A 26,269-nucleotide genomic window follows, 5' to 3' on the forward strand; every position below is an offset into this window, starting at 1 on the left:
TAACCTCCCCCCAGGGGTGCCTAAACCTAACCCCCCCCCTCACCGCACCCTAAATCTAACCTCGGGGCATTGCCTAACCCTAACCCCCCCTTCCCGTAGCCTAAGCCTAACCCTCCCAAGGGGGTGCCTAATCCTAAGTCTCCCCGGGAGTCCCTAAACCTAACCCTCCCCCCCTGCGTGGCTAAGCGCTCCTGCCGCCCGGCTTACCTACGTTCAGTATGCCGGGCATCGGGATTTCGGCGTGGGGCTAATGATAGGCATCGGTATTTAGACGCCTATCATTAGTCTCATGCCAGGATTTCACTGTCGGGAAGCCAGCAGTCGGCATTTCCACTGCCGACTTCCTGACTACATCCCGCGTAAACATCTACATTTGCATGTTGATCTGAATCAGACCCTGAGTAGATAAAACTCAGCAATGACCCTGTAACGAGGCCACATACCGCACATGCCAATGAATAAACAACATTATATAAAGCATCCTGTTACTATCAGTATGATAATTTTATTGGCCAAATTTATATTTATAATAAAGCCAGGCACTGTTTCCCACACCTCTCATACTTCTGCTTTTGGCTGGTCAGACCCAATGTTGGAGGACTACAGTATCTCACCATTCCGCAATCAGGATGTTAATCCCGATTTGCGGGGGCGTCTTTAGCTCTTACACTGCCACATGCCGTGGAGGCACACGTGCGCACAAAAAAATATGTAACCTTCTGTAACAACGCCTCCCCCGATGTATTGCGGCCAAGACTCCGTCCGTCTTTAGTAGCCTCTGATGATCTACTACCGTATGTTTCAACTGTTCTCCAGGCCCCTTGGAATATAAATTTATTAAGGCACGCTCACCTTTACCTTACGTTTCATGTAATTATATGTAACATATTTGTTTCATGGTCCCCGCAATTTAAAGAAAAGCATAATGTATATCAATGCTGATGTTATATAAATAAAGAAGAATAAAACTGTATTCAAGCCATACACTCTGCGTTAGCGGAACAAACTCCTGACATCTTCTTTATGAGATTTGTATGCTCAATGCTTATAATGCTGAATGATGGGTGATCTGATGAGATAGGGTATATGGTGTACAAGAACCACTGAGTAAAGAGGTGTACAAATCTATCACCCTGCACACATAGGGGTCTATTTATTAGGTCTTGGAAGGAGATAAAGTGAACTGAGATAAAGTACCCACCAACCAGCTCCTAACTGTCATTTTTTAGACACAGCCTGTGACATGGCAGTTATAAGCTGATTGGCTGGCACCTTATCTCCGCTCACTTTATCTCCATCCAAGGCTTAGTAAATAGACACCATAGACTTTACTAACCTTTTCGCCCCCACTGCAGATATCACCAGCAAAATGGCGCCAGGGCACATGGGTCCCGTCCTCTCATAAAACACCTATGACCCCTGAGGATCCTGGGAAAGTGACTTCATCTCTCCGGCTATACCCTGTCCTGCAAAATTTTACAAATCTGCCTCAAAATCTCCAGGACCTGCGAGAAAAAAAAAACTACCTCCTAATAAATGGCTTGACGTTGTATGTTTTCTAGTTCTCCTGGTTTAACATCCAGCCTGCAGAGCAGTACAGCACACATATAGCCGTAGCCCTTACCGGTATGCTATCGGCATCCCGGCGGTCTGGATGCCGACGCTTACATTACCGGCGTGTTCACTGTGTTACATTGGGTGCCTTCATGATGCGCTCACACCATGGATCAAGCCTAGGTCTCATGTTTGTCTTTACCTGAGCAACATAATGTTCTTGTTTTGCAATTTCCCCAGGGCAGGGAGACACAGCTGTGAGCTGCATATTATTTCCTTACAAGACGGCCTGGCCCTGTATGGGTTAAGCCTTGGGACTGCCTCTTTCCTTAGTAAGAGGTGTGATGCCAGTTTTGGGGGAGGAGAGCTTCCTACACCTGTGTCAATAGGTAACTCATTTGCTGTATGCAGCACCAAACAGGAGGTAGCGACTGGGAAGGGGAGATTTACAACGGTCCAGGAGAGGCCAATCCAGGTATGAAATTACAGATATTCTCCATGGCTTCGTTTCCATACATGTCTCGCTTGTTTTCAAGGCATTCTATACATATCTTGCTTCATACTGTAGATAAAATGTATATTAATCCTATTTATATTTTATTTTTAATTATAAAACAGGTAAAATATATAATTCAGTATGTTATATAATGTTGTTGAAAAACTAGAGAGATCATTTCCTCCCCACCACCCAAGATTAATTTAAAAAAACATTTTAATTCATTCATATTATTATAATTATTATTATTATTATTATTATTACTTTTGAAACAGAACATTTTTGTGATTCTTTAAATAGCATGTGTCTAACTTGCCAATACTTGTTCTAGAAGTGCACTATAACAGTGATCGCTATGATTTTTAGCTTAAATGTTTTTGGGAACTAATTAGTGTCTTTTGTTTTTTTATGAAAATACCTGTAATTTAAAAATAACAACTCATTCTTTTTGTGGCAGATTTTTTTTTTTTTTTTTAATTACAAATTAAATGTTACTTAATGTGGAATGAATCTTACCACAAAAGCTATTTTCCTGTAACTTACAAATAAAAAGAAAGTAGAAAAGATATATTTTGCATCGCTTAAAAATCGCATAAAAAATGGAGCATAAAAACTTCTGATATATGTATGTTACGAAATACTTTTTTTTCTTTTTTTTTTTTTATAACAAAAAAAGTCCCCCCCCCCCCTGTGTACTAAAGGTAAATCACAGGACGTCAGTAGCGATAGCAGTTGTTTGGTACATAGGGGACAGATAACAATGGAGACTGCAATATTTCTGTAAAATCCCCTGCATTAGGCTATTAGTACATAGCAACAATTCATAAAGTTATCTAGAAAGTGATGTTCATACAAATTCTACATAACTGATGTTTCTACACACGTTTATGAAACAGAAATTCTTGATAAATAGGCCCCTTAAGGTGGGTGGGTACACACCTGACAGATATATCTGCAGATGATGGTCGGTCATACACACTGAACGGCCATCATCTGCTTGTGCCCTCGGGTCCCGGCGGCCCAGGGGTGGGACCCGGTGGGCGTGTTGGGGGCGTATCCCGCCCCCCTCCTCGTGACTGCCGCTGTGTGTGTACGGGCGGTCTGCAGACATATCTGTCCATCGGCTGTGCAGCACAGTCAATGCAATATGTCAGTGAACGGCGATGTTCATGGACATATCGCGAGTACACACTGGCCGACAGGCAGCAGATACATTGGCCGATCAATTGATCGGCCAATGTATCTGTCAGTGTGTACCCATCAATAAGACTTTAAGCACTTTGTGATTGATTATTTCATGACCTCTTTGGTATCTAATTACGCAAACTTTTCTCTGTTTGTTCCATGTAAATAATGCCTGACCTTAGTGAAGCTTGGACTTCAGTTACTTGTTGCATTATATATATATAGCACTCGCTCACAGTGAGGAACTTATATGCAAAGCGATTCACATTCAGATACCAATTGTGGGCGGCAATGCGGTGGTGGTGACTCAAACACAGGCGTGTCACGGCCATTTTCGGAGAGTATCTCTGCCTGCAGCTGCGATCCCATACGGAGTGAAAATGGCTCCGGCGCCTCAGGTTCCGCGGCCATTCTGCGCGACCATAGGGTTACTCAGAAGTCCGATTACTGACTGATCTGCGACCGATTGTATGCAATCGCTTAGATTTACAAAGCCGCCGGTGGGTGTCTCGAATACAAATTCGCAGCTACGGCGGCATTAGTGTACATTTGTGAATCAGGCCCAGAGACCATAAGATAATAATGACATATTTGTTCCTAGTTTGTATAGGAGTAAGGTGCTTAGCTGTCATGTGGGAGGACTGGAGTTCAACTCCTTGATGAATTATTTTTAATTTATTTTTTAACAATTAGTATAGAAACTTTTTGCATTAATACTACAAATTCATTTTGTATTAAAAAAAAAAAAAAAAAAGTATGCAATAATGTCACAAAGATGGCAAGAAACTAAGGCAGGGGGTGGGCAATAAAAGGCCAATCCAGCTGTTGCTGAACTACACATCCCAGCATGCCTTGTAACAGTTTTAGCATGGCCAAACTACAAAACTGTTACAAGGCATGCTGGGTTGTATACTGTAGTTTTACAACAGCTGGGGGGGTGCTAATTGCCCAACCCTAAACTAAGGTAACAGCGAGTCCTTGTTGGTGTAGTGGTAGACTGGTAGTTTTTTTATTATTATTCATTAATTCAAAAAAAACAAATAAAAAATATTATCTTCAGTAAACTTGCTGTAAAATAAAGTTATTATGGTCATTAGTTTTGCAAAATGTTGTACTTTAACAGAGTGTATATATAAGAAGTTTCCATAACAAATCAAATAATTAAATAATCTCCCTTAAGTTTTGTTTCTCTGGATAACTTCTGCATGAAATAAACCATTATTATAACTAAAACCATATTGTACAATGTTATTGTGGCATCGCTCTAGAGACATTGATAATGTGTATTGTCCTATTTAATGGATAGTTAATTTCTCTTGCTTGCTGTACTGTAAGAGGCTCTTGATACTTCTAAGAGGGTTGTCCCAGTTCTAGCGATACATCGTCACGGGGACTGTAAAGGTCTTGCAGCAAATTTCTATCACAGATTGCACCAATTCCTGCACCGGGTGACTGTTTGCCATACTCCACAATTGCACCCTTCTTCAAGCACCCCTCCTTAGCGTGCACCAGGATAGTCATCCAATATATGGGTCTCTACTCAGACGCATGTCCTGATTGTGGTTGCACACCTGTGACGTCAGTTAGCTGGCTTTAATCACACACTGGCTGCCTTCCTGCACCTTTCTGCACTGTTAGTTGTTTGAGTGTCATTATATATACTGTATATATCCTGTCTGACTTACTGTGTACTGACCTGACTGACTCCAAGCACGTACTGTATGTCAGCCAGTGAGTGACCCTGACATTTCCCTCATTTACCAGGTATTAAACCTGTGCTGCCTGCCTTTGATCTTGGGCAAGTTACTGGCTCTGACAATGTGCATTCAGTCCTGACCGGTGGCGGCTCCAGAGGTGGGGCTGAAGTCTAGTCCAAAATTCTAATAGGGGAGCTGCACCAACTGCCACCCCAAATGCTGCCAAACATCACTGGCTGGGACTCACTGGCAGTTGGTGTGAATCTCCTATTTGAATTTTGGACTGTGCTTCAGCCCCACCTCAGTAACCATCACTGATCCTAAGTTTGACCTGGTTCTGACTGTATTCTTGTAATTCAGAAACTGCCTAGCCAGAACATCAGTTGCCACCTGTGGGTTCCTTGTGGGCATCCATATCAGTGTTCCAATAAGACCCTGAAGCCCAGATAAGGTGTAAATCACTCATGTCAAAATTGGTCCATACTTAAATCAGATGTTACAGAACTATGGTCCGTTATTATAGCGGTACACATCGTGCTATATGACATTCGCCTTACAATAGCAAATTGCCCTTGGGAAGGAATTTAAAAAGTTAAGGTATAACTAGCTAAAAGCTAAGCGGTTAATAAAATTCAAACAGTCTTAAGGTGCGTATCCATTAAGAGCGATTGAACGATTAAGACATTGTAATCATTCAATCGCTCATTAATCGTGCACAATAATGTCGTAAACGACTAGAGATGCGCGCTCCCGCTGGTCGTTTCCGACATCAGTCATCGCCTGAATATGCCGGTCAATCTGCCGATAACGACAGATTGGGTATGTTCGGAGATGATGAGCAGGGCCGCGGAGAGCGTCGCTGGGCCCCGGTAAGGAGGGGGCATGGCCTAATTGCAGTAGGTGTGGCCACGCCCCCTTGAAGAAGATGACCAAAAAAAAACATTTTTGCAGCGCTGTGCGCCGGTGAGGGAACGCTGTGAGCCCCTCAGCCCGGCGCAAAGCCAGAGGGGGCGCGATCAGTGTGATCGCTCCCCCCCTCAGGCAGAGGAGATTGCTGTGGCTGCTGCAACGGAGGGAGGCGGGAGGAAGGGATGGGGGGTTTGGCGCCGGACCCGGGCCCCCGCCGGGCCCCTCTGGAAGCCCGGGCAAAGTGTACCCGCTCCCCCCTCCTCTCGGCGCCCCTGATGATGAGCCTGCATTGAATGAAATATCGTTCAGTGTAGACACTACAGGGACTGAGGAACGACTGTACGATTACAATGTTGTAATCGTACTGTCGTTCCACTAACTGCCAGTGCAGACGCGGCATAACAGCTGCCGTAGATACATCCTAATTTCATTCCACAAAGCGGAAGTTCTGCCCAGAGCTGACTTCACTGACACATTTACAAGAGGTCACCATGAAGGGCGAGGTTTATGTAGGCACTGAAAGTTTATTACCCCGGAGGAATGTGTACAAATTGTTTCCTGGTTTGTTTTCCTGTTTACTTTAGTAATATATTTACCTTGAAAACACATTTTAGCAATCTACAAAACGCACACAGTACAGCAGTTGTCACAATGGGCATCTGATGAAACTATAATCTCACACTCCTGCTGGACAGCTCCCTCCTTGTGGTTGTGGTGCCTTGTGAACAATGTATTAGATAGGAGTGGAATTCCCTTGGCCCATCATATTACTCTGCTTGTAGGTAGAGGTGGAAGTCACTTGATTGCAATGTTACTTGTACTTATTGAACTACTTATGAAATGAGCTGCAGACTTTTTGTCTCTCCCCATGCTTCTGATAATTGTCATCATGTTGGAGTCTTGCTTAAATACTCTGTGTCCTTTTACAGAGCTCTTTCCTAGCAATGAACCTCTCAGCTTGTACTCTTTTATTTGTGTATATGGGAGTATAGGCCTTAAGTTCAAATATTCTACTCTGCTGCAACCCAGAGAACAGTCCATCACCAGATCCTGGTGATGCTGCTGTAGTGTCCCAGGCAGGGGCATAGCAACAAGATAGGGCTACTATCATGCAGGGAGCACAGAGTAAGTTTTCCCTATCTGGCTAACCTGGCCTTTTGACTGTTTAAACAGCCGGACATGCATTTATCGTCTAATTATAACTGATGCATATAAAACTGGAAATCAGGAGATAATTTCAGCTGATACTAGCAGTGGTTTATGTCTGGACTGTTTTTATTAATATATTGTACCTCAAATCGAGTACTGGGTTGACAATATTGATTGCATTTACGGTATACATTTAGCCACTATAATGACTGATGTTATCATGCAGGTGCTTAATGGTGCATACACATGGTAAGATAAAAATGCACTATATTAACTATATCGTTCATAAAGTTCAGATCGTTCATTTTTGGGTGCCTTCCAACCCACAAACAACCAGCGATGCGCGGACACAGAAGGACAATAACGATATCATCCATCAGTTGTGCTTGCAGACCACACTGATCGATATCGTTTCATTGATGGCGTTTGCCTATGCATCATGTGGATTAGGGCAACTAATGATTTTTTTTAAAAATATATATTTTTTTTCATTTACAATACTATATGCTAATCACAATTCATTTAAGCCTTGTATGTCAACTAAACAGGCAGAAAGTGAAATCATTAAATCATTTAGAATCATAATGGTTACTCTGCAAAGTAATTTGCATATCTGCAAATTATTTAGCAGTTTATGCATGATGGTTGGAAATGATCTAATGTTTGCATTCTCTCTCTTCCTGCTTAGTTGGCATACAAGGTTTAAATAAATGGTGATTAGCATATAGTAAGTATTATAAGCGTAAAAATAAATATTTTAAAAAATGGTCTCCCTAATCCTAATTGTCTGACATAACGTGCTCCCGGGCCCCCCTCAAGTACTGATTTGGATTATCGGGCCGGGATCGGGGTCCTTGTATGAAGGGAATGACCTGGCATTGCTGGGTCCCATTGTGGCTGCATCGATTGTTGCGTCATTGACTGTAGCTCCACTTTCTCACTTTTCTATGGGGACCTGTAACCTTTCTGGGTAACGGACTTTGTAGATTTCAGGCTGTCACAATTGTTTTACCACTATGAGCCGTATTCAATTTGAGTGGACCCGCGTTACTTTTCCGCCTGCCAGGCTTTTGGCTTACATCGCGTGTTTTTTAGGCGGAAAAGTATCACGCGCATGCCCGCGTATCCTGACATCCCCCCCAAAAAAGATGCTCTGACATGGGGGTTCCCTATGGTACCCCCCGATTTGGCTTGCTGAAGGTATTTGGTGTTTTTAAACGGGCTCAATAGCTGCTAAATAGCGTTTTTCTATATGTGGTGCAGAATAGTATTCAGGAGTATTTTTTCCAGGAAATAACTTATCCCAGCAAACTTGGGGTACTTGAAAATGGGGGTCAGCATATTTTAAAATTGCTAAAGTTGAGTTTAAAAAAAACATGAAAAATCCACCTGGCGCAAGCACCTGCAATGAAAAAACACTTGGGGCATACTTAGGGACCCCCCCCCCCCCCCAGAGTCAAGTTCGCTAGTTTTTAACTTTGTTCTCTAACATTTCTTTTTCGCCCCCAATTTCAAAGTGATTTTTTTGGGGTGTTAAGTGTTTTTTTTTTTTTACTTTTGACACAGTTTACCTTTGGGGGACTGTCTGAAGGCTGCACGGGGTTCCTGCAACGTTGCACCCCACAACCCCAAGTGTGCATTTTTTTCCGCCTGCTATTCATAGGCAATACTTTTCCGCCTATTACATTGCATTGACCTGGCGGAAAGTCATTCAAATTGAATATGGTGATACTTTTCCGCCTGGCGAATATGACGTCATCGGCTAATCTTTTTCGCGGATTCCGGCTTTTTCGCCTCAAATTGAATATGGGCCTATATGTCCGCAGCATCACTGCACATTTCACAACTTTATCAGAGAGTATTGTTGTTTCTGTGTCGCTGTACTGTTCTGTGCAGTGTGCGGAACAATTGCGTATTTTATCCATGCTTCCTTCTGTGGTTTGTAGTCACCTCTTTGCATGAATAAGTGGTTTTATTTTCCTTGCCCTGGGATATGACACAAATATGCTTTTATGTCCAATATAGAGAGCTCAGTGAAGGTGTGTCCTATTTCCGCCTGATGATATAACTACATGGCTGCAAGGCACAGGAGTTTCAGCAGAAATGGGGGGAAAAAAGACAAAAATTTATTTAAAAACAGAGAGGACATCTATAATTCAGTAGATTAAAGTAATTTAAATGCCTACCCTCCAACATGACCTGCTCTGCCCGATACAAATTGCTCTGCTCCTGGACTTCCCCCCGACAGTAATTAATGATTGCAGCCACCTGTGTTGAACTAGTTAATTGATGAGATAAGTGTTTCTGTAAATGTGGACACTCCCTAATCTCATTTCATCAAGGGAACTATAGGAAGGGACAGTGGGTCTGATTCATTACCGATCGCAACTGCGATTACGCATGCAATCGGGCGTTTGTTGCATTCTGCATATGCATTGCAGTGTGCGTGTGTAAACCGGCCACTGCAATTGGGATTGCGATCGCAGACCCATCGCAGAGTGATTGACAGGAAGTGCCGTTTGTGGGTGGTGATGGGGGTGGTCGGAGAAATGCAGGCACGCCGTTACAGGGCGTGCATAAATTATCCACTGCAATGTCCTACGCAGCCTGAGGCCTCATGGCATACAGTGAGTTTAGCGATTTCTGAGTAACGTCAGAGGTTGTGCAAGTGTGCGTGAGGCTGCAATGGTTTTGCAGTCTTGCTAAACATTACTGATGTGTGTAAGGTAAAGTGGGCGTCCTTATGTTGTGCTGCGAGGCAGGGCCGTAGGGAGGGTGCACCAGTGCAACCGCACAGGACGGAATCCTGCAAGGTCACCGCAATTCTAAAGAAATCCCCGCCCTCCACCCGACGGCCAGGAGAAAAGGTATGTGCTTACAGGAAGGAGGGGGGTCGGGGGGAGCGAGAGGGGCAGCAGTGCAGCACAGAGCGCACTGCCGTCCTGCCTTGGTGCTGCTGCGAGGGTGTAGTGATCGCAATGGATTAGCATACTATCGCAGTGAGACTGAGTGCATAATCGCTATTGCAATTGCAGTTGCGATCGGTAGTGAATCGGGCCCAGTGTACAGCAACATAGCTGCAGCAAGCCAATATATAGCAGATACGCAGGGTGAATTGGTCTCTGTGCCACATTATCTGCATCTATATGTTTTATCCGACGCTTCTAACAAAATATAAATGAACTAAACTTGAGTTTTAAAGAATGGAATTTCCTGTTTAAAAAGGCTCATGATACAGAGCTGGGAAATCCTCTGCAGAAATGAATGGGAGATAGACAGACATAGAGGCGGCAGACAACACCTCGCAGGCTTCAACCTGCAACTGCTCCTAGTGCCAAATGTTCTGCTCTCCTCCCCAGCCAGGCTCTGCTTCATCTCCATGGACCTGCAGTGTTTGTTTACTGCGATGACACTTATTAGCAGATCTCACTGCCAGGAATCTGCCTATACAATTCCCCATAGACACCAAAAGGGATGTTGCATTGGAGCAGGCTTGCCTACACTCCCGATTTGGCCGGGAGCCTCCCGATTTTCGGGTGCCGCTCCCGGCTCCCCGGAAAGGCAGGCAAGCCTCCCGGAAGCTTGCGACCCTCTCGACCTCCCCCCTGAAAAAAAAACGGAAACCCCCGCAGCGGGGGGTCCGGTGACGCGATTTGCGCAGAATCGCGTCATCGTGACCCCGCCCCCTGCTTCACAATGCTGAAAATAACAGCATTGTGAAGAGGGGGCGGAGTCACAATGACGCGATCGTGCATCCCCGCCCCCAGTGTGCCACCAAATGACCGGCTCCGCCCCCTGCTATTAGCCGACAATCAGCTCCCTCCCGGAAGGCTGGAGCTGATTGTCGGCAAGTATGCATTGGGGAGACCACAGGTTTTTGATCTGCGCATGTGCAGATCTTGTACTGCGAGATCGCTCGAGGTGCCCCCCCCCCCCATCCAGCTGCGGCATGCCGAGGCTATCTGGGGGTGGCGATGGGAACCGTTTCCCTAAACTGAGGTGCTTCGCCTCTATTTTGTGGGAGTGCCCAGGCCAGTGTCTGCCTTTCCCAAGGCAGACGTACCTGCTACCTCGGCTACGGAGATGAGACAGGTATTCTGATTAGCCTTAGGCTCGTTCTGATGGGCGATGCCACGACCGATGGTCACAGTGAGCCGATGCTGTGTTTTCTGCTGCATCACTCGGATCTGTGATGTCGCCAGCGATTGTCTTTTGCCATTAAAATTAAACAATTATGCGAAGAAGCAGAAGACAAAAAAGTCTTACTGATGCACTCTTAAACAGTTAGGATAAGGAAAATTTAAAAAAAATGATTAATTGGAGACAGAAAAATTAAATGTATGTAATACTTAACCTTTACTTAATCAATTTAAAAAAAGAGAGAAAACAGAGAGTGTATTGGTAGATACACATCTAAGTGCCTGAGATCTCAAAAAATAAACCTATTTAATAACATAGTACATCAATGAATTATACACATGGGAACAGTCTTGGCGAAAATATTGATACCCAATTCCTTATGTGCTATAATAACCAATAAATATATCATAAATTGATAGAAAAATTGGGATAAAAACCCACCTTCTTTAGTTATCAAATGTGTGAGCAAAATTATTGCTCAACCGACTATTGATTTATTTTAAACACAACAAAAAGAAACGTAGCCGCATATCATAATCAATCTTAATGTACACATATAAATATGACAGCATCAACCAGGGCCGGATTAAGGGGGGGCGATCGTCCCTGGGCCCCCACACCCGGAGGGGCCCCAACACAGGGTCAGTGTGACCCTGCCGACTACAGGTGTCTAGTGACACCTGTTCCCGGATTGAGGCTCACTGCCGCGATTCGCTATTAATGTATGCAGTGGTACAGTCAGTGCAGCTGCATACAGCACAGAGCAGCTCTCGAGTCTTCTCACCGGCACCACGTGACACATTACGTCTGGGACGCCGATGAGAGGAGTAGGGAGCAGCTCTGCAGGGAGGAGGTCACGTCCGCACGCCGGCTCTAAGGTAAGTCAGCGGCGGAGGCTTTGGGGGTGGGAGGGCAGAAGCCTTAGCAGGAGGGGGGAAGCTCCGTGTGGCTGGAAGGTTCCCCCACAATTTAATTGACCTGGGGCCTCCACAAGACTTAATCCGGCCCTGGCATCAACAATAGTTAAAGATCTATCTTGTCATTTAAATTCACTCTGACAAGTACTAATGCTCACTTAGCTGAGGTAATTAATGAGAAAATTGGAATTAATACTCTAAAGCATATATAAAACAAAAGAATTCATATATATACATATCTGTAATCTGAAGATAGTAATCACAAAGGTAAACAAATTGTAGGACTCAATTAACCAAGGTAATTAATAGAAAATTAGAGTTGATACTTTAATTCAATCAATCCATGTGAGAATTCATTTATGAACACATCTGTAATTAAAGTGCAAGGTGCTTGTAATAATCAATATTACATAGTTAGTGCATATAAACCACAAATAATAGATTGATTCACAATAATTCATTTATGAACATATCTCTAATTAAAATGCAAAGTGCTTGCAATGGTCAGTATTAAGTGATTGGTACATATGAGCCATAGACATAAATGTCATGATAATAACTGATGATAAATGATAACCTTCTGATATCTGAGTGTATATATAAAATAAGAATCACCAAATCATAAAGTAAAAGAAAAGCCTGGGGAAAAGATATGTCATACCCCTTCTGCTGTCCCCGCTCCTGACAGTATCTCCCCTCTGTTACTATAAATGCATTGCAGAGGAGGAGTTTCAGTCCGGCTTGAATGAGAGAGCGCTATAGGGATAGAGAAGAATAAAGAGATACCTCGTGAAAGAATATTGTAGGCAGGAGATGCGGCTACCGGTGGTGTATCAGCTGGGCTGTAGAGTGCAGACAGCTCGTCGGGTATCGTAGGCAGGAAATGCGGCTGCCTGTGGATCAGCCGAGCTGTGCAGCAAAGATAGCCCGTCGGGTGGACGCGCGTTTCGCCTCTGACGGCTTGGTCACCTGATCGTCATGAGGTAAGACTCCTCTCCCTCCACCTTAATCTATGAGTATCTATCCAATCACACTCCTTGCTTTGGATTGGCATGGTTAACAGCCAACCAGCAAGTAGAGTCATAAGGACCAAAGAAAACAGTGTAACTGTGTTACGTACATCGGGGATATTGGTTATTATAGCACATAAGGAGTTGGGTATCAATATTTTCGCCAAGACTGTTCCCATGTGTATAATTCATTGATGTACTATGTTATTAAATAGGTTTATTTTTTGAGATCTCAGGCACTTAGATGTGTATCTATCAATACGCTCTCTGTTTTCTCTTTTTTTAAATGAATTAAGTAAAGGTTAAGTATTACATACATTTAATTTTTCTGTCCCCAATTAATCATTTTTTTAATTTTGCTTATCCAAACTGTTTAAGAGTGCATCAGTAAGACTTTTTTTTGTCTTTCTGCTTCTCCGCATATTTGTTTAATTGTGATTTTTACAAATTTATCTGGTAGCACCACCAACCATAGTATAAGTCTTACTATAATTTATTTCAGTTATGACCTTTATGTTGGTTTTTTCTATTATTATTATCAAATTTTGAACTAATATATGACTCAACTGAGTGTCTAGTGCGGACCCCACCCAAACCCCTTTTCTCACGAGTGTCTTTTGCCCTCAGACACCTCATGTTGCAATAGCATATTTTTGCTGCAGCGATGCCAATAGCTTCCGTCTCCAATTCAGGGCCCATGTTGGGATACAAGCACGCCAGTGCAGTGTCTGTAGGGTAAGGTCCAGGCTTCGTATGCCGACCAAGATAGAATAAACCTTTGTTGTGTGCAAATGGGTAGAAGAAAGGCGCCATCTAGGGATAGTATTTTAGTGAAACAATTGTAACTATTAAAGTGCACTAATATACTATAGGTTGATTAGTACCGCTACTGCCTGCTGCCGCCGCTATGTCTCAAGGTGTGACCTGACATATGCTGGGTTACCACCTCTTAACTAGAGATGAGCGGTTGAACCGCTCATCCTACTGTCTGCTGCCCGCTGTCTCCCATACCGGGGAACTTCACACTGATTGCTGCCCCTGGCTCACTCTGCCACCCCCCCCCACTGTCACTGCTTCCCCCAGTTCGCTCTGCATTTACCTAAACACCCCCCTTATCTCCTTCAAACGCTGACCGTATGACACTCTCTTTGCTAAAGGATCCTCTGTGCATACGTAATCGCAAAGCTAAAAGGCAGCGTGCACAGTGCGACTTACACGTATGCGTAATGGCGAATAATCACTCAAACTGCATCCACTGCTGAATCAGGCCCATAGTTCATTTATAAGGTCCAGGTTGACCTTGTGGGCAAATAAGGTATACTTCCCAATGGTTCCAAACTGGGAATTCCCAATTTAAAGGGACAGTCCCATCGTTTTATGGTTGGCACATTTGTCCCAACTCACAAGTAGGGATAGTATGTTCCCCTGTTTTGTTGACAATCACAATGTCAACAGTCATTACTGAGACACTAAAATAACACAATTTTTCAAAAAAGCGCCAGAGCCACATCTGTGATTGGGAGTACCAGCTGCAGTTCATATAGGGGTATTGCTGACCCCACAACAACATACACTAATAGAAAAAAAAACTGCCCTGCTAGACCTAATTGGCAATCAGCCAATGTGTTAAAAACAACATACGGTATATGTTTTATTGGAACCACGTAATTAGAGGTGGACATGTGTCTACAGAGTATCAGACATTTGAAACGGGAAGCCGACAGAGGGAATCCCGACCGCCGGCTTCCCGACTGTCTAATCCCGGCAAGGGTTAAATGACAGGCTTCGAAATCTTGACGCCTGTCATTTTACCTAGGCTGGGAGCCCGGTGCCCGGCATCCCGATCGAATGGAAGCCGGGCGCCGGGCGCGGACAGCCACGGGAGGGAGGGTTAGGTTCATGGCTCTTAGGCCGGCGGTAAATCATACTGATTCCATTTGAAACAGTTTTGCAAGAAATGGTCAGAATACACTACACCAGTGATTTTCAACCTATTTCAACTCGAGGCAGATTACACAAGATTTTAAATTGCCAAGGCACACTATCTGGCGATGCAGGGTGCGTGACCAATGAAAAAACACACATATTGGCTCCCACATAACAAAATATACACACATTGGCCTCCACAGGAATAAAACACACTATATTGGCCTCCACAGGAATAAAACACACTACATTGGCCTCCACAGGAATAACACACACTACATTGGCCTCCACAGGAATAACACACACTACATTGGCCTCCACAGGAATAACACACACTACATTGGCCTCCACAGGAATAACACGCACTACATTGGCCTCCACAGGAATAAAACGCACTACATTGGCCTCCACAGGAATAACACACACTACATTGGCCTCCACAGGAATAATACACACTACATTGGCCTCCTCATGAATAATACACACTACATTGGCCTCATGAATAATACACACTACATTGGCCTCATGAATAATACACACTACATTGGCCTCCACAATAATAATACACACTACATTGGCCTCCTCAGGAATAATACACACTACATTGGCCTCCTCAGGAATAACACACACTACATTGGCCTCCACAGGAATAAAACACACACTACATTGGCCTCCACAGGAATAAAACACACACTACATTGGCCTCCACAGGAATAAAACACACACTACATTGGCCTCCACAGGAATAATACACACTACATTGGCCTCCTCATGAATAATACACACTACATTGGCCACCACAATAATGATACACACTACATTGGCCTCCACAGGAATAAAACACACTACATTGGCCTCCACAGGAATAATACACACTACATTGGCCTCCTCATGAATAATACACACTACATTGGCCTCCACAATAATAATACACACTACATTGGCCTCCTCATGAATAATACACACTACATTGGCCTCCACAATAATAATACACACTACATTGGCCTCCACAGGAATAATACACACTACATTGGCCTCCTCAGGAATAATACACACTACATTGGCCTCCACAGGAATAACACACACTACATTGGCCTCCTCAGGAATAATACACACTACATTGGCCTCCTCAGGAATAAAACACACTACATTGGCCTCTTGAATAATACACACTACATTGGCCTCCACAATAATAATACACACTACATTGGCCTCCACAATAATAATACACACTACATTGGCCTCCTCAGGAATAATACACACTACATTGGCCTCCTCAGGAATAATACACACTACATTGGCCTCCTCAGGAATAACACACACTACATTGGCCTCCTCAGGAATAACACACACTACATTGGCCTCCACAGGAATAAAACACACACTACATTGGCCTCCACAGGAATAAAACACACACTACATTGGCCTCCACAGGAATAAAACACACACTACATTGGCCTCCTCAGGAATAATACACACTACATTGGCCTCCTCAGGAATAATACACACTACATTGGCCTCCTCAGGAATAACACAAACTACATTGGCCTCCACAGGAATAAAACACACTACAGTACAAGAGTGCTGAGTTGACCGCCGCGGCACACTAGTCAAGATTTCGATGCCTGTCATTTAACCCTTGCTGGGATTAGACAGTCGGGAAGCCGGCGGTCGGGATCCCCTCCGTCGGCTTCCCGACTGCTTCCCATTTCAAATGTCTGATACTCTGTAGACACATATGTCCACCTCTAATTACGTGGTTCCAATAAAAGTGGTTAGAAAACACTCTGTCTTACACACAGAGCTGTCTAAAAAATACAATTTCACAAAATATAAATATATGAATTAACACATTTAGTATGTGATTGTGTCAACTTAAAAGTTCAGACATTCTTTGCGTTGTCGTGAATATTGTTAGATAGGGGTATACTATCATGAGAGTTTTTATAAAGTGGAGATGTTGCCCATAGCAACCAATCAGATTCTACTTAACATTTAACTAGCACCTTCTAGTAGATAATAGCTAGAATCTGGTTGCTATGGGCAACATCTCTACTTTTAAAAACTCTCTCTTTAGTAAAGGGGGAGGCAATCGGGAAGCCGACTGCCTAAATACCGGCAGCCGGCTTCCCGACTGTCATTTCCCGGCAAGGGTGAAATGCCGGGTGTCTAGATGTAGACGCCCGCATTTCCATAACGCTGGGAGACCGGCGCCCGGCATCCCGATCGTAGGGATGCCGGGCACCGCGAGCGGACAGCCGCGGGGGGGAGGGTTAGGTTTAGGGCTCCCGGGGGGGATTTAGGGTTAGGCACCCCCCGGGAGGGTTAGGGTTAGGCTAGGGGGAGGGAGGGTTAGGCACCCCCGGGGCACGCTTAGGGTTAGGCACCCCCCCCCGGGGGACTTAGGTTTAGGCAGCGGGGAAGGGGGTGGTTAGGGTTAGGCACTTGGGGGGGAAGTTAGGGTTAGGCACCCCTAAGGAGGGTTAGGGGGGTTAGGTTAGTTAGTAAATACTTACCTATCCACGATCGGGATTTCCAGCGCTGTCGGGCTTCCACTGCGTCGCACTCTGCTCCTGTCGGGTACCCCTTAGTGTTCAGTGACAGTCAGGATGCATTTGGGTTAGTACAATATTGTACAGATCTATAAGCAAGATAGGGGTTTGCTGGTAATTAATTCTACTTCTGTAGAAACAGCGCGAGCTGTGATATGGCGGAGAGTTCTTCCAATGTTAAGTTTTTAATGCTTTACCTGCAATATCGGACAATCTGCAAAGTGGAGTATCCTGCTAGATGATTACTCGATAAGCTGCTAGGACCGGGAGCTGTAGTATCCCTTTGCTGGGCTAGGCTTTTTAAGCAGCATAGCGGCGGCGGTCACTTTTCAAGCCTCTCTGATCCTCGGTTCATGAGCGTCATGCTTAAGCTGTGAGGGCCAACCGGCTTCAATAGAGCAGAGGAGACAGTGGACGTAGATACCAGGCAGCAACGCGTTTCATTCACTTCTGTGGACTTTTCCAAGCCAAGGAGCAAAAGAATTCAAGTTACCAGTGTCAGATTGGCCCACCGAAATACTGGACCCTCTGATTGACTGGCATGTGAGAAAATGGGTGTGACACACAAGGTCGACAATAAAAAGGTTGACAATTATTTGGTTAACATGTAAGGTCGACACAACAAATCGATAGAAAGTACCGAAGGTCGACAGGTACAAAAGGTCAACAGGTTGACATGAAGATGGTCGATGCAGAAATGGTCACAATTTTTATTGGGGTTTGCTTGTTAGGGCTAGGCACTTAGCGGAAGGTTAGGGTTAGGCTGCAGGTTAGGTTTAGGCACTTAGGAGGACTTTTAGGAACAATGGGAGGGTTTGGTTTAGGGTTAGGGTGAAGTTTAGGATTAGAAAAATTAAAAAAGTGTTGACCATTTCTGCGTCAACCATTTACAGTGTAACTTTTGTCATGTTGACCTTCCATGTCGACCAAATGATTGTCGTCCTTTTTATTGTCGTTTTCTCACATGCGAGCCAATCAGAGGGTCCAGTATTCCGTGGGAAATCTAACACTGGTAACTTGTATTATTTTGCTCCTTGGTTATTACATGCAGCTTACTTAAATCCACATTTTGGTTTATGACCATGATTTCCATAAAAAATGTTAACATTGTTATGGGAGGAGCAATCAGCCTCACCTCAGAAAGTTCATCTGTAGACTGAGTCATATTAAGTATTGTTTAAACACTTTTGCGTATAGTGTACAGTAAATTAATTAGTGACTAAAGTTTCAGGTGAAAGGAGACTTGGCCCCCTGCCGAGTTACCTAATTTCCTTCACCCCTGCTATATATAGACAAGCCTTAACGATATATACAGGAGGAAGTCATTAGAAATCACATGGCTATAAAATGTAGTGTAGTTCTAATCACTGGAAGCTATTAACGAACATTACTGCAAATTGCTGCATGGTAAGCAATCAAAATGTATTTTTTATTTAATCCACTAAGCACTAGACTGAGAGCTAATTGCTAATTTGTTGAAAAGAGCTAGTCATTAATTAAGGGCCTGTTTCGGAGACGGACGGTAATGCGACTGCACCTGCGATTTTGTTTGCATTGTGTAACACCCCCAATTTGGTGGGATGTCAGTGAGTGGATCGTACCTGCTTTTCTTCTGGAACCTGCTTGGGCGTAGATCAGTGCAGTTCCTCTTTCAGGCTCCTCCTATCACAGAGAGAGACAGGAGAACCCCCCAGAACCCAGCGCAGAAACCAGACCAATATAAAGAAATGGGGGTTTATTACTCTGAATCACTATTCTACTAGGACAATTTTAAATGAACATTAGAACATGCAATATTGTTGCAATGCAAAAGGTACACATACAGGATATCACATTAATAAGCTTAGGTTCACTCTATACATACTGTATACTTCTAATAAAACCTCATGCCAAACATAGGAATGCTAACCTGCTCCCTCTATGTGTTAGAGGTAGTTAAACTAAATATACCAAGTTGCAGTTGTAGTTGGCAGAATCTCAAATGGTTCAACTATAAATTCAATAGATAGAAAGCACAATGTCCCTGTGAGTACTCAGAATTCACTGTACAGCCTTTCGTTGGTGCACAAACTTTATAGATGACACTGAACTGTATTACTGATATCCAAAATGGTGTCACTGTCTCTGCCTGTTCTGTGTTATGCACTACTGCTGTATATCCTGCACAGTTCTGTGTTATGCACTACTGCTGTATATCCTGCACAGTTCTGTGTTATGCACTACTGCTGTATATCCTGCACAGTTCTGTTATACACTACTGCTGTATATCCTGCACAGTTCTGTGTTATGCACTACTGCTGTATATCCTGCACAGTTCTGTGTTATGCACTACTGCTGTATATCCTGCACAGTTCTGTGTTATGCACTACTGCTGTATATCCTGCACAGTTCTGTGTTGTGCACTACTGCTGTATATCCTGCACAGTTCTGTGTTATGCACTACTGCTGTATATCCTGCACAGTTCTGTGTTATGCACTACTGCTGTATATCCTGCACAGTTCTGTGTTATGCACTACTGCTGTATATCCTGCACAGTTCTGTGTTGTGCACTACTGCTGTATATCCTGCACAGTTCTGTGTTATGCACTACTGCTGTATATCCTGCACAGTTCTGTGTTATGCACTACTGCTGTATATCCTGCACAGTTCTGTGTTATGCACTACTGCTGTATATCCTGCACAGTTCTGTGTTATGCACTACTGCTGTATATCCTGCACAGTTCTGTGTTATACACTACTGCTGTATATCCTGCACAGTTCTGTGTTATGCACTACTGCTGTATATCCTGCACAGTTCTGTGTTATGCACTACTGCTGTATATCCTGCTGCAGGCTTCTCTCACTGTACAGCAGTAAGCTGGATGCCCTGAGATCACAGACTGCTATGTGCTGACTGATCTCAGTCTTTACTGTGGTGCTTTTTACCTGCCATGTGCTGTAATGCTTGGGGTACCTGTGCAGATGCCAGCACTTGTCTTTGCAGCATGCACACTCTCTCCTCTCCTTTGGGCTGCAGCAGCTTTAATAGATCTCTGTCCTATCAGCTTCTCTTGTTCTGCTGCCTTACATGGAAGGGTCTCCTCACAGTTACCCTGATCAGCTGCTGATCCCTGCTCTCTGTGCCCTCAGTCACAGCACTCTCCAGCACACACCATGGCTCCTGCCACGCTCCTCTCTGTCTTGTGCAGAACTCACTGGGCTTCTCTAGCTCCACCTGCAACAGCCTCTCTCTAGTTTCCCTCCTTAAGGCTGGCAGAACCATCTCCAGGGGATCAGCAGGGTCCTAACGCCTGGCCATTAACCCCTTCCATGCTGGAGAAAACACTGCAGGTTTGGGGGTATCACAATTGCAGTTGTGAAAATATGCTAATAGTTGCAAAGCTTACCGAGCTGTCTTCTCATATGCGTATGATGTCACTTACATGTGTAAATATCGGTAACATCGCCGCACATCAAGCGTTTGTCTGACCTGCCGCAGCCTTGCGAGCTCTACTGACACGCAGAGCTGCGCAGGAGATCACAGTGGATAATTTATGCACACCCATGTAACTGCGTTCACGTGGACACATGCCTGCGTTTTCCAGACCACCACCACCAAGCGCTGACAGCCTGTCACTCACTTTGCGATGGTTTCCTCTGTGCACCCCTAGTCACAATGCGAACGCAGCACACGTTCAGTGCAGATAATATGCAAGTGCTATGACAATAGCTCGATCTGCGTCCATAATGGTCATTGCCTCTGTCTCTCAGTGATGTGCGGTCAGGTGAGGTAGGTTTACAGAGCCTTTCCTGTCATTCTTATGTATACTCCAAAGTTTTGACTATAAAAATGATAACAAATAATTAAAGTATTATAAATATCTTCTTTGATTAGAATGTCATTTTTATAGTCAAAACTCTAGAGTAAGTGTATGGCAGATGTGGCACTGCCCCCCCCCCCAGCCTTCATCTTCTGCACATCCCTGATCGAAACTGACCAAATTTCCAGCACTATATACTGCTACACCTCTCTATAATGCCCACATGAGTCCTTGGGTTTATATATGTATCTGTAAAACTGGCTCTGATACCAGCCAGGGCCTCCCCAGCCTCACCGCACGTCACTGCCGTCTTTGAACCAGGCCCAAAGTTAGAAGGGTGATTGACAATATTTTTCCAGCACTGTACTTCTGAAACAGAGGAGCATCGGGAGGAAACTGGTTCAATACACAGTTCTATGGATTCCACCAGCTGGAAGGGGCAGGTCGGTGAGAATTGAACAGGAAATCGAGAATGTTGCTTTAACGTCAGGCTTTGTAAAGTTCCTTGGAAATACGTGAAAACGTGCAGCACCTACGAAGACGGTGTCATGGTTGAGGATAACCAGAATAACGTTATGTGAAGTCAATTTTTCACATAAGCGTTGACGTCAGTTGAACAAATCAAAATGCTCCAAACACGGCACATTAAAAAAAAAAAAGTTAGATTTTGCATGAATGCTCTTTTTTTCGCTCAGAGGGTGCAGGGTGGAACAAACCGCATTCAGTTATATGAACAATAAATGCATTTTACTGTACATTGTGAGATGATTGCCCAATTGTCCGTGAATGTGTTATTTGAACGGAATCTGCATGATTTACCGCCGGACTCATGCCCGGCAGTTGGAATCCCAACAGTGGCATCCCGGCAGAGGAGGAAATCCCAATCGTCCAAGGTAAGTACTAACTAACCTAATTCTACCCCCTAACCCTCCCTTAGGGGTGCCTAACCCTAACCTTCCCCCCCCATTGTCTAACCCTAATCCCCCCTTCCCTGCTGCCTAAACCTAAGTCCCCTGGGGGTGGTGCCTAACCCTAACCTCCCCCGGGGGTACCTAACCCCCCTTCCCCTAGCCTAAACCTAACCTCCCGGGGGGGTGCCTAACCCTAAGTCCCCCTGGGAACCCTAACCCCCCTTCCCCTAACCTACACCTAACCTCCTGGGGGGGTGCCTAACCCTAAGTCCCCCTCCCGGGAACCCTAAACCTAACTAACCCCCCCCCCCTGCGGCTATCGGCGCCCGGCATCCCTTCGTTCGGGATGCCGGGCTCCGGTCTCCCGGCATCGGTAAAATGACAGGCATCTAGATTTAGACGCCTGTCATTTAACCCTCGCCGGGTTTAAGCCGTCAGGAAGCCGGCTGTCGGGATTAGGTCCACCGCCTTCCCGACTACATACCATTTGAACGGGTATGTCTAGTAACTCCTAATGCCTGGGTGATTATCGCAATTTAGCTATGCAAATGTATGTTGGAATTACAGGGATGTTGCACGTTTGTTAGCTGTGACTCGGGTGTGTAATGGTGTGGGTACATTTTTGACAAACCGCATCAAGGCTCAGATAAAATTTTATAATACGGTATAAAGACTGAGGGTCTGATTCAGACGCTAATGTGATCGCAATTGCGTTTTTGCATGGTACACAGCAGCGAAAATATGCTAATAGTTCCAAAGATCACCTGAGCATATGGACACCCACTGCTGCTTTTTCATCTGCATATGACATAGCTTACCTGCGTAAATATTGATAACATCGATGCATATCGAGCAGCCATCTTGCTATTGTGGCAGGTCTGACCAACCGCAAACGCTGCAGCTCTCCTGATATACAGAGGGATCTCATGCTGCATAGGAGATCACAATGGCTAATTTATGCTAGAGAAGAGTGGTACGGATTCCTTGGAATCCGAACCCACCTGAACATCAGGAATCCGAGTCAATCTGAGTAGCGGCTCAGGTCTTCCTGTCTGATTTCAGATTCCACTTCGAAGGCAAAACGTCATCCTCGCGGGTTTTGGATTCTACATAAATTCTGTATGCTGCGATGTACTCTACTGTATAGGCTGTGCTGTGTCCAGACTCACAAGTCATAAGTGGCTGTGCTGCTTAGTCAATGTCTATATTGGGTGCACCCTGCTGTATGCTGTGCTGTACTCTGCTGTATAGGCTGTGCTGTGTCCAGAGTGACTCACAAGTGGCTGTGCTGATTAGTTAATAGGGGTTGCACGCTGCTGTATGCTGTGCTGTACTCTGCTGATAGGTTGTGCTGTGTCCATCGGTAAAGATATTCACAAGCATATATAAGTCCTGTGACTCCACACAGTTTGATTTAGAGCTGTGACATAAAAAAAGATCCAAAAAATTAATCAAATAATTGTATTTTTTGTACTGTTTGGTGCGCTTTGTTCACGTGAAAGAAAAGGGAATAAACTGAGCTGGTATAAAATACAACAATATTTAAAAATAATCTATTTAATTGAACAAGCAAATTAATCACAATTTCATATATAGACAATATACACAAAACATTAAAAAGCTTAAAAAGACAATTAATCACTGCAGTGATAAAATCTGTAAAACATATGCTTGTATGGATAATAATGTCCTTTGTGGTTTATAAGAAATAATGGCCCTCATTCAGAGCCGTACGCTCTGAGCAGAGCGCACGCTCTGAGGGCCGTCCTCCATACTATGGAGCGTCCTCCTGGACGCTCGTATAGCTGTGGGTCACCACCCACAGACTATACGAGCGTGCGGTTTTATGGCCGCGATGGTCGTGACCATCGAAACTGCGAGCCGGAGCCTGCGGTTGAGGTTTTCAACCGCAAGGCCCGGAGTGATTTTGGCTCTATCGGAGCCAAAATCACTCCCACTGACATCACAATCAACATCGACAGCACGCCCCCTTTGATCAGACACGAGCGAAGGAAAGTCCTTCGCTCGTCGCGTCTGGCGCATGCGCACGACGGAGCTCCCGCCGTCGTGCGCATGCTCAGTGCAGAACATCGACCCACTTGCGAGCGGACAGCCGCTCGCGAGTGGGTCTGAATCAGGCCCAATGTGTCCAAATCAACACAGTTGGTAGTGTGTATAAATATGATCAATTATGTCTGTTACTTTGTATCGAGCAGCAGTTCCATATACATATGCATTTCTTCTTGCCTGCTCCTTTGGTTAAGAGTAACCAGATTTTGGGGATCAGTGTAAACAGGGCTAGTGTAATCCGTACTATGGGCCCGATTCAGACCCGCTCCCTAGACTGCGTTCGCACGTAGCCTGCCGACGTTTGCAATGTGCGCATGCGTATAAGACGCAGTGCGCGTACTAGTCCATGTGATCGGGAAGCGTTCGCACCCTGTACATAGGCGCCTCACTAAAATGAGTGACAGAATGTGCCGTTTGTGGGTGGTGACAGGGGTTGGTCGATGGAAACGGGGGAGTAGTGGTGCAAACGCAGGCATGCATGAGCGTCTTAACGCCGTTTCAGAGATGTGCATAATTAAGACGCAGCGTCATAGTACAGATCACATGATTGTTTTACACACTGAAGCACTTGCAGTGCTTGCGGTAGGGTATGGTCAGCCACAAGTGCTGCGTTCGCTTCCGATGGTTCTCGATGTTAGCGACCAGGGCCGGATTAAAAGGGGGGCGATTGGGGCGGTCATCCCTGGGCTCCCACACATCAAGGGCCCCCACACCCACCAGGGGTTAAAGTGGGCCGGAATGGGAGACGGAACCAGTTCCGCCTCCTCCGGCACCGCAGGGAGGCTCCATTAGCAGGGCGCCCGCTGACATTTTAACAGCAGATGCCCGGCTCCCTCCCCGCAGCATCTGCTGGAGGCTGGAGTTCACACCTGAGCTCTGGCTTCTGGCTCCCACAGTGCTCTATGGGAGAGACTGTGAATGGTGTATGCTGCATGTAGCACTGTGGAAATGAATGGTGAATGTTGGGTGCAGCTCAGTGGAAGTGAATAATGAATGCTGCATGTAGCACTGTGGAAATGAATGGTGAATGTTGGGAGCAGCACTGTGGAAATTAATGGTGAAGGTTGGGAGCAGCACTGTGGAAGTGAATAATGAATGCTGTATGCAGCACTGTGGAAGTGAATAATGAATGCTGCATGCAACACTGTGGAAGTGAATGGTGAATGCTGCATGCAGCATTGTGCGGTGAATGGTGTATGCTGTGTACAGCACTGTGGAAGTGAATGGTGAATGCTGCATGCAGCACTGTGGAAGTGAATGGTGTATGCTGCATGTAGCACTGTGGAAGTAAATGCTGAATGCAGCACTGTGGAAGTAAATGGTGAATGCTGAATGCAGCACTGTGGAAGTAAATGGTGAATGCTGAATGTAGCACTGTGGAAGTAAATGGTGAATGCTGAATGCAGCACAGTGGAAGTGAATGGTGAATGCTGCATGCAGCACTGTGGAAGTAAATGGTGAATGCTGCATGCAGCACTTTGACAGTTGAAACCCTTTTATGTGAAAATGTTCCCTGTTGCCCTTTAATATTACTCTGACGCACAAGCAGGATATCTGTCATGCAGGTGGATGATTCATTGTTAAATATAGATTATAAAAATACCAATATGTAACATTGTATCCGTGCACCTAAAAGAAACACATAAGTGTTGTAACACTCATGCACAAATGTCTTCCTTGATGAACAGATACAGGTTAAAGACACATTGGACTCCGATATCTGATAACGTAAATTGATATTTCTCCGTTTATGTACATAGTGATGACTGATATCTCTAGTACAGAATGTACAAAGTGTCACCTCCTACTGGATAAACACAAGGCAGCCTGTGTGATAGATACCTATCTTAGCAGCTAAGACTCAAAACCCTAAATCCTGGGAAAATGGGAGTTTATGCAGCATTATGACTGTAATGTATTTATTAATAGCTATGTATATAGCTCACACAATC

The 26,269-nt window shown here is 44.7% G+C and overlaps 1 protein-coding gene across 2 annotated transcripts in view; it reads left to right on the top strand.

Moving 5' to 3' along the window:
• The first annotated feature begins 1,940 nt into the window (after positions 1–1,940).
• Positions 1,941–26,269, top strand: part of TMPRSS2 (transmembrane serine protease 2) — a 66,160-nt gene continuing 41,831 nt past the window's right edge. For both annotated transcript variants that reach the window (XR_015872491.1, XM_088456443.1), the window contains exon 1: positions 1,941–2,029. The gene's annotated coding sequence lies outside the window, so the exon portion shown is untranslated. The remainder of the gene's footprint in view (positions 2,030–26,269) is intronic.

The sequence above is a fragment of the Taudactylus pleione genome, unplaced genomic scaffold, assembly GCF_031769625.1.
Source record: "Taudactylus pleione unplaced genomic scaffold, aTauple2 ptg000704l, whole genome shotgun sequence".
Taxonomy (NCBI): domain Eukaryota; kingdom Metazoa; phylum Chordata; class Amphibia; order Anura; family Myobatrachidae; genus Taudactylus; species Taudactylus pleione.